This window comes from Chinchilla lanigera, unplaced genomic scaffold, assembly GCF_000276665.1.
Source record: "Chinchilla lanigera isolate Chin_1 unplaced genomic scaffold, ChiLan1.0 scaffold00012, whole genome shotgun sequence".
NCBI lineage: Eukaryota > Metazoa > Chordata > Mammalia > Rodentia > Chinchillidae > Chinchilla > Chinchilla lanigera.
In genome coordinates, this window is record NW_004955413.1 from 20,484,772 (window position 1) to 20,498,573 (window position 13,802).

At 41.3% G+C, this 13,802-nt stretch overlaps 1 long non-coding RNA gene across 1 annotated transcript; it reads left to right on the forward strand.

Annotated features, from left to right (window-relative positions):
• The first annotated feature begins 255 nt into the window (after positions 1 to 255).
• LOC106147957 lies at positions 256 to 13,334 on the forward strand. Its single transcript, XR_001233001.1, has 3 exons — positions 256 to 365; positions 5,165 to 5,400; positions 12,908 to 13,334. It is a non-coding gene; the product is annotated as an uncharacterized LOC106147957 (long non-coding RNA).
• Positions 13,335 to 13,802: the final 468 nt, after the last annotated feature.

Here is a 13,802-nt window from a genome sequence, read left to right on the forward strand (position 1 = left end):
TTCTATTTAAGTAGAATTTCTGAAACAAAGTACTGGTTCATACCCTACTCAAAGTCACTCAGGCAAAATATTCTCATTCAAATGTGATTGCCACAGAGGGTCTAAACGTCTTTCAAAACTTCACACATATTCAGCTACTGAAGGGAATGTAGGGTAGTTAGAATGAATAAGGGCGGAGACTCGCAGGGGAGAAAAAGGAGAACAGTTTGCACAGACAAAAACCTCTTAAGCCAGTGACAAGAGCCAGTAGTTGGTTTGTGTCAGAGAGGAGTGAAGTAAATAGTCTTTCTTCTTTCACTTCAGCTATAGCTCCTTTGGGAAGCGCTTCGCTGAGCCAGGGTTGAAGAATTTTATTTCCTGTAACTGTAAGTATTGTTTGGATTGGCTTGCTCCAGTGTCTGAGAGCTGTAGTTTGAAGAATTCTTAAGCAAAGGGACCTCATATAGTTGGTGAGTTCAGAATCCGGATAAGATCTTGAAAGTCGTCAAACATTGGTGTCCGAAGCTCTGATTTTGAAGGTTATTGGGCTTTGAAAGCAGAAGTTTTGGGAAGAATGATTTCATCCCCCATAAAAACAGACTGCATTTTCTTTTAAGGTACCCAGTGGAAGTTATGACCCAGAAGTGCCCCAGTAAGACATTACAGATGGCTATTTCCGTGTGCTATTTGGCACATGTTCAGGAAAACCACCAGGGACAATTAGCTTTGAAATACTGTGAGTTAGGATATGTACTGCGATACCCTGAAAAGGGACATTTTCTTGCCAAATATAACAGTCAGTTAGCAAGTGGAAGTGTAAAAGTTCATATTTTCATGAAAATCTTAGCAATGAGTTTAACAAGGTCATTTGTTCCATTTTTTTCCATTCGTCACTGCCTACTTCACCACTAGAGGGCACTGTTGGCAGCGATATCAAAAGAAAGCAACGTGGAACATTTTGCCAAAAGCATTTTGAGATTTTTTTCAGCTTTTATTTCAGCCAATAAATACAAATGTAAGTTTTGCACTTACCATTTGTGCTTAGATGTTAATGCATTTCAAACACTTCTAGACTTTAAAGTGCATTAATTTAATAAGAGAAAAATCATTGTCAAACTTGGTCCCTGTTTTTAAACAAATGCTAAATTTAGCATCTGTCAGTTTCTCCTCCTGCAATAGTATACACTCACCCACGTCGCGTTTGGGAAGGTTATCAAGCAGTTGGAGACTCATTATTTTTTATTTCCCAAATAGAGCAACAATTTTATTTTCCAAAACATGCCTATCCTGGTATTTGTCAGAGTATCTCAAGGTGGTAAGGAACCTTCGATTTCTTTAGTGCAACCCTATCATAGACAGAATCTTTTCCTTATTGACAAAGGGCAATCTCAACCTAAAAGTGATGAGGTTAGATTTTGGGTTTTTTTGTTTGTTTGGTTTTGGTTTTTTCCGGTACTGGGAATCAAGCTCATGACCTTGCGCTTGCCAGGCAGGCGCTGTGCCCCCGTGCCGCTGTGCCGCGAGATTAGCTTTTGGGGAGCAACTATATTCTTTTTTGGAAAGGTCATGTGAAGGTAATAGTTTGCCCCTTTGGTATTTACTGTATTAGAGAAAATCTTTGAGCTGCAAATGACAGAAACCAAACAAGCCTTGTTCATGTTAAAAAAAAAAAAGCCAGAGTGAAATTTATTACCAGGAAACAGAGGCCTCGTGGGCTGTGGCTCACGGAACCCCGGAGATCTGTCAGGACTGTGTCTCTTTCCGTCTCTTCCGTCTGCTTCCCTCTCTGCAATGACTTCAATCGTTTCTCTCTGCTTGTCAGTATTTTCTCCTTGCATTTCCACAGTCAACTATGCTATTTGAACGAGTAAGAAAAAAATCACAAAGGGGCTTTTGTTACCTGACTGGAGGTTGTTCCAGAATGCTATGAAGCCAGCTATCTTTGGCTAGTGCTGGTTTGTGATACCATCGGTGGTCCCCGTTGTCATCAGCCACTCCCACCCCTCATCCCAGAGAAGCAGGTCTCTTGGTTGGATGCTTTTTGTGTGTGCGAGTTTCTAGGCCTGTGGCTGAGGCACGTCATGGGCCCCTGGGAGTGGTGCTAGCTGAGGCTTTGCAGGTAGGACTGGCAAACACATACCTGGCAGAGCTGCCTGTCTCTGTGAGGATGAATGGCTGTCCTCGCCAGGACGGGAGGGTTCCATTCGGTCAGCCTGCAACGATGTGGCTGATTGACTGGCTATACTAGGGGTTCCGTGTTGGTCCGGTTGGATATTCAGAAGCAGCAGTAGCTCGACTGGCATTAGTAAGCAGAGTCTTGCTAAGGGCTCACGTAAATCTTCAATTGTGCCACTGTGTCCACTCTGTCCCTGTATCCGTTATACCTGCTCTCCGAGACCCATGACAAGAATGTTAGCCCAATGGCAAGTGGCTGAGTCATTTCGTCTACTCTGATGCTCACTGCCTAATCCACAGCAGATGCTTTCTGGTGGATATCCATAGGTAATCCATAACTCTTCATCCTTCTTGCTATCACTCTTCTACCAACCCACAAGCTTTCCCTCAACACCTCGCTTCTGATCTTGCCATTCTTATTCTCCCAGTTCCCTCACCAGACAGCCAAGGCCACTGGCACTTTCTTGAAATTACGTATATTTTCATCTGGGGTCATTTTTTTTCCTACCTAAAGCAGATGACCAGCTTTACTGCTCATCCCTCTGTCATTGGGAAGATGTCCTCTCCACAGTCTTTCCCTGAATATGGTTATAACAAGGCCATTATCAATATTTGGTTTGCATTCACATATTGAAGCAATTCATCTGTACATTAAGTTTGGGCTTTTTCATTTTCTTTCATCTGGCCATATGGCACGTTCCCCCTCCCCCTAGGTCCATAGGTGCAAGATTGACAAGCACTGGTGCAGCTCTGCTTGGTGACATGGGGCCTTGATTCCCTACTTATCAAACTTACTATTCCTATTCAGGCTCAGTCCCAGATATAGTAGCGATACATTTTATGTTGGTTTGGGGGATATTTTTGCAAGAGGAAACAATATAATACAGGACACATATTTTATAAGATTATTTATAATAGTCACCCAAAGAATGATATACAAAAGAGTGCAGGAAATCTGTCCACACACTATAGACCAAGAATCCAGCCAAGGCCCTGGATCCCGCAATAATGTCCTGCATGAGTCCAGCTGAAGATCTAGAGCCCATAACAATGCCTCCCACGAGTCTACCTGGAGGCCCAGAGCCCATGACAATGTCTCATGCAGGCCTGTTTCACGGATCTGCACTGGGAAGGCCAAAATTCAGTGGTGGAATCTAGGAAGTCTGTGCCAGCGGGGTGAAGGATCTGTGCCAGTAGGCTGAGGGATCTGCACTGGAGCCAGGAAGCAACGCTCAGAAGAACCAAAGCTCCCCCGAAAGATACCACAGCCATCTTCAGCAACAGTGAGGTCCGGAGCTCCTCTGATGATCAAGATGGCTGAATTCCTGTCAGGAAAGCCAATGCAGCAAGCTTCTCCCAGAGACTGGTAGTGCACCATCTTCCCCTCTGGAGCCAGGAAGCAATGCTCAAAGTGAGGACCAGAGCTCCCCCAAAGTGAACCAAAGCTATTCTCACTGCAATAAGGTCCCGAGCTCCTCGGAGGATGAAAACAGCCAAGTTCATCAGGAAAGCCAGCATGATGAGCTCCTCCAACAGAACCAACAGCTCCTTACAGCTTCCAACAGCCTTCCTCAACTCCCAACAGCCTCACTTCTCCTCCTCCAGTTCTGCCTCTTATGCTGCTGGCAACAATCACCAGGTGGGCCTCCCACACCCAGCACCACACTGACTCAGTTCAGCTGGGGGTTATAAGTTGGCTGCCAATAGACTACAGTTAAATTCATGTGGCTTTATGCTTTAGTGGCTTCTATAGGACCAAGTACATAACAAGCATTTTAGATAGTCATTTGATATCTCATGATCAACTGCTTCACCTCTTCCAGGATTCAAACAAAAAATAAGAGCTGTTTTTCAGAGGACTTATAACTCTCTGCAGCTGATCACATGGCTTTGTTCCAGAGTCCCAGGGTCTGAGTTATGATTCTTCCACTAGACTTGCCAAAAGCTGTTACTTCATCTTTTCCCATCACATGACACTTCAACACCATGGGCGTCTGTTGGATCCTATGTCCCAAGTGACAGTGCTGATTGCCCTGGGGCCTGATCCATCTTTGGTCTCACTGAATGCTGATAGAAACATTTCTAAGCATTGGATGCATTTCCTGTAGAGCTCAAAATGCCAACAGGGGCTGCCCTTCCTTTTCTGTGAAGGGAGATGGAGATGTGAGATACAGAAATTTATCTCTTCAGAAAAGATATCCCTACACATAACTGATTTAGGGACCCCCGAATTTGCTCAAGATTTGCATGTTTATGATAATAAGAAATGTACATTGGTCTTTGTTTTTGGTTCTTGACACAGAGCTTTTAGAAACCCCTGGTATTTCCTGAGTGACAGTAGTGAGAGGGACATCTTTTGTTATTCATAGCAAATCCCTTTTAATCATGTTTGAGTTTATACAAATATAGTGTATTTGTATGTATACCAATATAGTGCTGATAGTGGCAGGTCAGAGGCAGGTTGCCAGGCATAAGAATAAGACAGTACCTGGAAATTTCAGCCTTCCCTGGACCTCATGGGAGAGTGAAGAGGCAAAGATTTGGTTCACCATGCGTACTTGATAGAACCTCCGTAGAAACTCCTAAATGATAGGCGCTTGCAGAGGGTCTGAGCTGATGAATCCACTGGGGTCCTAGGAGGTTGGCACACCCAAAGGGGGTGTGGAAACTCAGCATCTTCCTCACTGTACCTTGCTCTGTGAATCTCTTTCCCTTGGCTCTTCTGAGTTATATCCTTTATAATAAAGCAGTAACATTAAGTACACTGTTTTGCTGAATTCTGGAAGCTATTCTAGCAGTTATGAAGTCTGAGAGGGAATCCAAATTTGTAGATAAGTTGGAAAGAAGTCTGAGTAAAGTAGGGGCTTGATACAGCATTGTGGGACTGAACCCTAACTCATGGAGTCTCGTGCCAACTCCAAATAGTACAGGAATTCAAATGAATTGTGAAACATCCAATTTTTTTTTTCCCCGGTACCGGGAATCGAACTCACGACCTTGTGCTTGCCAGGCAGGTGCTGTGCTGCTGAGCTAAATCCCCGGCCCCTGGAGAGTTGAAGAGAATGCTGGTATGAGGGAAGACTCACATGTTTGGTTTTTCCAAGACCTCCAGCATACCACTGCCTCTGGCTTCCACACAGTAAGCATGATGTCATGATAAATGGATCGGTGTGCTGTCTGTGGGATATCAGGCAGTTCACATATTATACCGCGATGGAGAGCAGGAGAATTAGCATAACCCCAAAGGTAAAAATACTAATGAATATTGTTGTTTGTGTCTTGTGAATGCAAAAGACTTATCATCATTTATATTTGCCAAGTCAATGACCTCCTACCATGTACCTGAGGCTTTCTATTAATCTTTTGCAGGGACACCCCTTCCAGCCTAGCAGATTTATTTCAGGTACTATTGGCCAAGCATGTATAGTCTATTTAATCAAGCTTGTAGTAGTTCTCAAAGATCTATCTAGCTTCTGAGTCAGACTGAATTAGCCAAATGGAGATATAATGGGAAACATTGTTCCCAGTCATTTAATAGCAGTCTAATCTTTATCGTTCTGCTGGGGAGATGATATTGTTTTTGTTTACTGTTTTTGCCAGAGGTAAGGAGGGAAGTTTCCAATATTTCTGTTTTAAATTCCCCACTGTAATAGCTCCTGTTCCACAGACCCAGTGTATGAGTTATTCTAACTGCAAATCTATCAGTTCTTATTATAAACTGGGGAAATTGATCACAGGGGCTGGGTGTCTGCAGGCCCAGTGTCTCCACTGGGAACATAACTTTCAATAGGACTCCATTTGCTACCTGCCCCTTCTTGGCCCTGCAAGATGGTTGTGATTTAATCTGCAATACTGTCAACTCGGGCTTTAGGTCTAATAGTCCTTGAAATGTTGGTCATTGCCCTTTTCCCTCTATATAGTCACTTGAGGAAGCAGCTGTATATTGCTTTTTGAAGAAAGAGAGGGGAAATCATGATGGTATATATTTTCTGTGGTGTTATGGGGTCTTTCCTTTTAGGAATCTGGACATGTCTCTAATCAGTTGGTCTGGTCATGAAAGAGTGTCTCAGCACTGGAGGCTGAGGAAGGGGCTGTGACCTTTAGTACAACGGGTGCTTTTATCCTTCTGCTCTTCCACGCTTGCTTCTGAAAATGTCATTAATACTAAGCAGCACTCATGCTGGCCACCCATCTTTGCTTCCCCAAGGGACACCACTATGTGCTGTTAACCATCTCTACAGCTTCCTGGGCATCAGTTCGCATGGATTGTCCCTATGACCTTGCTTGCTCTTATATTAATTGTGACCTCCTGGGTTCTGGTGGATAAGAAATATCGCCACTTGGTCTCTGCTGCTGCAGGCTGCTGCATCTACATGGATATGAATGCACCAAACGCTGTGACTGCTCTCCTACCAACATTTCCAGCTGGCGGATGAGAGCCATCCCTGAAACTCTTAGCGATGCTTGCCTGATGGCATTGAATGCTCTGTCCTCTGAACCCTCTCCTGGGACATAGTCATCTGGTAGGGCTGCTGAGATTACATCATTTATCCATTCCAGTGTGCCGACCTCCCTCAGTCACTTCATTCCTTTGTCTACCACCTGCCAGGACAATTTAGGCATTTCTACTTTGCAGGAAGCTGGGCATCTGGTTTTCCAGGCTTCCAAGAACTATCCTGACAGCAAATCAGATTCCTCCCTTAGGTCCTTACTAAGGTGATAAAAATGTGTTCCAGGAGTATGTTCCAAACTTACTAAACTTTTGCTTATCCAGCCTTACATCCCAGCTCTTTTGATCAGGCACCCTCAAAATCTCCTCCCCAGAACATGATGGAAAATTCTTATGATTTTTTTTTCGACTTATAGTTTCCTCCACTACCAGCTGTAGTATGTATTCAGATTTATGCTTGGATTTAATTCTACTCCATGGGCTGGCATCTAGGAGTGGAGGTGGGGGTAGATATTTAAGGCACAAGAGCTGCCATGTCAGGAACAGGCTTTTGTGTAGCATCTTTAGCACAATGGAAGAACTGGTTCTTACTAAGCAAGGGCAGATCACCTCGTGAGCAGAGGGGGTCCAGGGGGCTATCTGGTCAGTGTCTTCAAGTTATCCATGCAGATGTTCCTGTTTGCTAGGGCCATTAGCTTCACTAGGGTTGCTTTGACTGCAGATTCAAGCTCTGTGATCCTGAAAATCAGATCTTCAGCCTACCACATTTTTTTTTTTGCCCTTTTGCTACAGGCAGTTGAGCTTTCTTTGAGCTGCCACTAAATTCTATGGTTCTCTAGCCATTATTGCTTATAAATAGCTCTCAGTCATACATTATTTGTCTGCAGGGCATCAATGCAGCTTATCAGTGTCCAGCCAGCTCTGCTGGTTCTATATGCATCTTTCCCCTTATTTTTCAAAGACCTGCATTATCATACCCGCCATAGCATTCCGATGCGATGGAGTATTTTCTCATGTTAAAGTCACTGTCTTAGTCTCCTTCCTCATTGCTGGGACAAGTGCCCAGCATCTACAACTTAAAGGAGGAGAGGCTTGTTAGCTCACGGTTCTAGTGCATGGTCAGTGGGCTCCAAGGCAGATGTGGCATAGTGTAGCATCAAGGCAGAGGAAAGTTGCTCAAATCCTGGGGGCCAGGAAGCAGTGGGTGCCAAGGGAGGAACCAGGAAAGGAGATATAGCCTTCCAGTGATCCGCCTCTTCCAGCCAGATCCCACATCCCAATAGCCAGGCAGCTATGGCATCCCCACAATCCAGTTATCTTCCCAGCACATGAGGGCTGGGGAACTATTTAATTTATTATTATCATTAATTTTTGAGACAGGGTCTCGCTGTGTAGTCCAGGGTGGTCTTGAACTCACAGCAATCCTCCTTCCTCAGCTTCCCAAGTGTTGGGATTACAGGCCTGTGCCACCATGCCCCCCTTGGGGGCTACTTTAAATCTAAAGGCAGCAGTGATTATTATAGCAATTAAATTGCCTTGTCCTGCCAGGGCTGCGGTGTGCCAACTTCCAGTGAGGAAAATGAAGCATATGTGTGGAAAGGCTGGGAGACGCCCTTCAGTGCAAGAATGCAAACTAGGTGTTACTGCAAGTCAAGAGACCACGACAGAGCAGTGCATGGAACAGGGAAGGTTGCTGTGCAGTCTGAGTCAGACCTAGTAAGGCTGGCAGGAAATTCTTGAGTCCAACTCAGCCATTAGAGTAGCTCCAGTCTCCCGGAGTAGGACTGCGTCACTGATACACATTGGAGGGGAGCACCAGGATAGGGGCCGGGCTTTGGTGTAAACATGGAGTTGGATTTCACCCAAAGCCCTGGTCAAATACACCTGCTGTAGATGGAGGTCTGACAGGTGCATCACAGAGCCTGTTTTGTCTCATTAATGCTGCTGCAAAGCTTGCCTTGTGAATGTATGCATGTTACAGATTTCTCTATCCTTTATTTTATTTAGAAAAGAATCCAGCTTTAGGGAAAGGGAAAGTCAAAAGAACTGAGATGTGTTCTGTATATATACCACTTCCTACCATACGTGGAATCATTAAGTACTACAAATAAGTACTCATAAACCTAAAAAATTTAAAAAAATTTTTTCCAGCTCTATTGAGGTATAATTGACAAATTGAAATTGTATATATTTACAGTGTGATGTGATATCATGATGGATGCATATATCGTGAAATGATTATCACAAGCAGGCTAATTAACATATCCCCTCACACAGTTATTTTTTTGTGTGTGGTGAGTCTATTTAAGATCTGTTCTCTTGGTGATTTTCAAATATACAATATATTATTCACTATAGTGGCCATGATGTAAATAGATATCAAGACTTATTTATTCCATCCTTGTACTTTCAACACATCTTTGTCCTTATATTTAAAATTTTCCTCTTATGAGCAGCATTTAGTTAGCCCTTATATTTTAAAAATATCTTTCAGTACTCTTCATGGGGTTGGTTTGGTGGTCATGAATTTCTTCAGTTGTTCTTTGTCATAGAAATATCTTATTTCTCCATTAATTTTGAAAGATAATTTTGCAGCATACATCCATCTGTGTTGGAAGTTGTTTTCTTTCAGGATTTGCAATACTTCCCTCCACACCCTTCTTGACCTGATGGTTTGTATTGAGAAATCTTCCTTGATTCTGATGGACTTTCCTTTATAGGTGATCTGTTTCTTTTGTCTAACAGCTTTTAATATTCTGTTCTTGTGCTGAGTTTTTGGGATCTTGTTTATTATGTGTCTAGGTGAAGATTTATTTGGTTATGGCTAATTGGGGTTCTATATGCCTCACTTTACTGTATGTCAGATTCTTTTCCCATGCTTGGGAAATTTTCTGCTATTACTTCTGCAAATAGTCTTTTTATGTCATTTGTGTTGATGCCTGCTTTTTTGTTGATACCTATCAGTCTTACATTTTTTTTTCATCATCATGCAGCTTTTGAATTATTTCCTGGTTCCTTGTTATTTTTAAGAGATTTTTTTCCTTTTGTGATTGCTAGCTGCAATGCCGTATTCAAGGTCTAAAGGTCTATCTTCAGTATTTTTTCCAGCAGTTATGCCAGCTTTTAATGGAATTTTTAATTTCCTGGATATCTGTTTGAGTCTGTTTCATGCATTCTAATTCTTTCCTGTATTGTTCACTAAAGTTTTCCATCATTTTCCTATGCTCCTCTATTTTTTAATCTATGTCTTCTTTAGATATACTGAGCAATTCTTTCATTATTGTTGTCATTTCTTTTTTTACCTGAGAGATTATTTCTGATCTGATTTCCTATACAGCCTCATGGTGTTGTTTCTTTACTTCAGTTGCTATCATTTTAGAAATTTCAGCTGTGTGGCTTCCAGTTTCTTCAATGTTGATATCTCCTGGATTTGTTCTGGGAGGGTTGGAGGTCTGAGATTACATTTTGCTCTTTTGTGTTGACATTTTCTATTTCACAATTTTTAAATTTTGTTTTCTGTGATGATCCTTGTGAGTTTTGGTGGCAGGTTGCTATATCACTAGTATCAAGTCCTCTCTAGGAATAGTCTGTTAAGTCAGGAATATCTTCTGTTTACAGACGATATATGGTTTGTGTCTGTCCCAAGATCCTCCCTACCCAATTAATTGAGTGTGGGATGTTGGTTTCTGTTTTGCCGGTCTTTTGCTGTGGGGCTATGGTGATGTTATTACCCCTGAGCTTCCCAATATTGTTACACAAGAGAGAAAAACTGAGATTCTATTCCTTCTGTTAAATTTTTTTCCACTTTGTCAGTATTTGCATACATTTTATTTACCATATTCACAAGAGTTATTTCATTCACTGTGAATTCTAACCTCTGGTTCATCTGTAAGTCTGCTTCTACTATTTTATTTGTTGAAAGCCTTATTTTCATGTTTCTTTGCATGCCCTTTAAACATTTTTGAAAAATGTTATGCTGAACATTTCTGTAAAAATACCCATAGAAATGGAAATAGATATATTTCCCTCCAAGTAGGTCATACATCCTCCATACATCCAGGCAGGAAGGTTGGGGGCTAATCACTTCAGTTCCATCAGAAACCAAGTGGAGTGGAGAATGAATTTTAAATATCTTCAGTTCCCAACTGGTTTCCAATATATTGAGAATGAGTTCTGTCCTGTGCTTTTTTCAGCAGCTCCTTCCACTGGACTTTCTAAGACCATGGAGATCTCTTACCTTTCCAATCCAGTGTCCTGGCTTTACCTGTTGCCCAAAACTTTTCAAGTCTTCTTCACAAATATTGGTTGGTGGATTAGTGGATTGGTGGAGAGGAGAGGCTATACTTTTAGAGGATCCTCTGACCATTATAAACTTTCCTTTCCCTCAGAAGCAGACTTTCTCCCATAGTAAATTTAATTTTTTGCCCTCCCTAAACCCAACAAATGCCACTAAGTAGAAAAAGGATCTTCCCCACCTGCAGTTTAACTCCTTTAGACTTTCATGAATGTTTTAAATATTTTAGTATTTTTAGTTTATCCATCTTTTACCCTACTTGTTACAGGGACTACCATAGGATTTTATATCATAAACTAAAACTGAACTCTTTGAATTATTTATAATGTTTAAAGAACTATACAAATTAGGTATTATTATCTTTAATTTACAAATTAAGGCTGCTTTTAGAGAGGACCGCTTGCCTAACATCATGCTCCTTGTAAGGAATTAGATCAGGATTTGGGACACTTACTGACTCTGGAGTGCATATTCACCTCCCTTCCCAATTGGCCTCATTTCCTCTTTCCATTATAAATGTGTTGATGCAAGGTGATTCAAGAGAAAAACAGTGTTTTGTGCTCAAGTCAATCTAAGAAGAACTGTAGGCTATTTCCCCCTCTTTAAGATTCATAATATCCAACAGCATGTTAAAAGTCTGACAGTAAAGGTCTTGTTTATTAACAAGGTTTCTAAACCTATTTGGCCTCAGGACTTTCACTCACCTCAGCAAGTAAAATCTATTAACACTGTACAGAACTAGAGTTACACGGAGTATGTTTTGCACAAAACGACACTACATTTTCCTGTTCTCCAGATTCTTCTTGTTATGTCATCCTCAAAGGTCATTTCTGCATTATTTAATAGTAATTCTCCAAAGCATTTGACAAAATACTACAGTGCTGAGTTGTATTAATTAGATTATTCCCTACGGAAGAAACACACATGTAAGTGGATATTTACAATAAATCAACTTTAACCTATCCCTTTGAAAAAGGAAAATGGTAAATGTAAGAGGGAGTAAACAATATAATAATATACATTTTCATTTTAAATATATTTTCTGTCACCTAAATTATGAAATGAGTTGTTCCATTGTTACTGGTAATAAAATTATTTTGCAGTATGAATATAAAATGCTATCTTGGAAGTATTTTATATCAAAACAATAAGTATGTCTGACAACTTATATCTATGTAGAGGTCATAAAAACAAAAACTGTTTTCTCCTAAGGGTAGCCACTTCGTGCATCACTACCTTGTATTGATTTTTTTTAAATCTGGATTTGACTTTCAAGGTTAAAATAATGCCTTAAAATATATATTTTGCATGAAATATGTTAAAGTGTGTTTATCTGGTAAAACTTATGACAGAAAGTGTCTCCTGAACTGACAATCAAATTGGTTACCAGTGGATTATCTGAAATTTCTACAAATTCCAAAGTAGAAGAATATCCATGCTCTTCTCTGAGACAGGAGGAATCTTTTCTGTGACTTGAAAGACCATGACCATGATTGGTGGTAAAGTTCTGTATACTGAGACAGATGTACCAAGCAGGGCTAGTATCCTAGAGCATCATGCTAGGCTCTTTCATCCTCAGTACAAAATATCTGCTAAGGAACATCTGGCTACCCTTGACCATGAAGTCTCATTACAGATATCTTATGACAGAAATAAGTGCTGATCACTTGCTCCTGGTATAAGGGATATAGAAATGCAACTACTACATCAGAACAATAGAGCCATCTTCACATAGCCATAATCCAGTTTAACTAATTATCAACTAATTATCATGTAGTCATGGGAGGTAGGCTTTTCAGAGGTGGCTGAACCTAGAGTTGGTGATTGATTCACAATCCAATGCTGGGATTAAGAGTGTGAGTGTTACACCTGCCCTAGGGCAGGTAGCCTGCATAAAATATAAGGGACAGAAAGTCTTAAAGTCTTGTCTCCTCATATGTTGCTTTTGTTGTTTTTCTCCACCATGAACTGTTACCACTCTGCCATGTGCCACTCTGTCTTGGAGCCAGCTGATTATGGGCCACAACCTTTACAAACTATGACCTTCATAAACTTTTCATCACTTAACTTGTGAGTATTGGGTATTTTGTCTCAGCAACAAGAAAAGTAACTAAGACACAGCAGTTCAACTCAAGTGCTGAATCAAGAGCTGGGAGCACTGGGGGATGATGTACTTCACCTTTCCAGAAGAGGCAGTGACTGTCCTGATGTCTCACAGCTGCAGACTGAATTTGTATTTCTGAACTATGGACACAATGCTCTTCCCATCTAACCATGAGGTCACCCTGGCTTTTTGGGGTCATTTAGCATTGAGTCCACAGATACAATAACTTCATTCACTTGACAACCTGGTAAGATATGCAATTGCTTCTTTAAGAAAGAGGGAGCCAGGTGTGGTTTCACATGCCTGTAATCCTAGCACTTGGGAGGTTGAGGCAGGAGGATTGGAACAAATTCAAAGCCAGCCTATAAGTTCACACATAGTGAGTTCAAAGCCAGTCTGGAATACATAGTGAGACTGTTTCAAAAAAAGAATCGAAATTAAAAAAAGTTCAGAAAGAGGGAAGCTCATTTAATTAGCAACAAGCTTTGCTACCTAGAGAGGAGAGGTGGTGTATAGATTTTGGTAAGATGAAAGTGTCTGTTCTGACTGAGGGGCCTTGAGTTGCTCTTTCCTGCTTTGAATCACACAGAATGAAGGCCAACTGAACACTTACTTTTGTTTTCACCCCCACTAAGAAAAAAGTGTTGATTAAAATAAAAAAACCATATAGCTTTACAAAATAAAGATGTTCAGCTGTTAGCACTCTGCAATATTTCCATCCCTTTTAATGGCACTTCCTGTACCTCAGGAGCTGGGAGAATAGTGAATTACATTCTCCAAACTTTCCTTCCTTCCTTCCT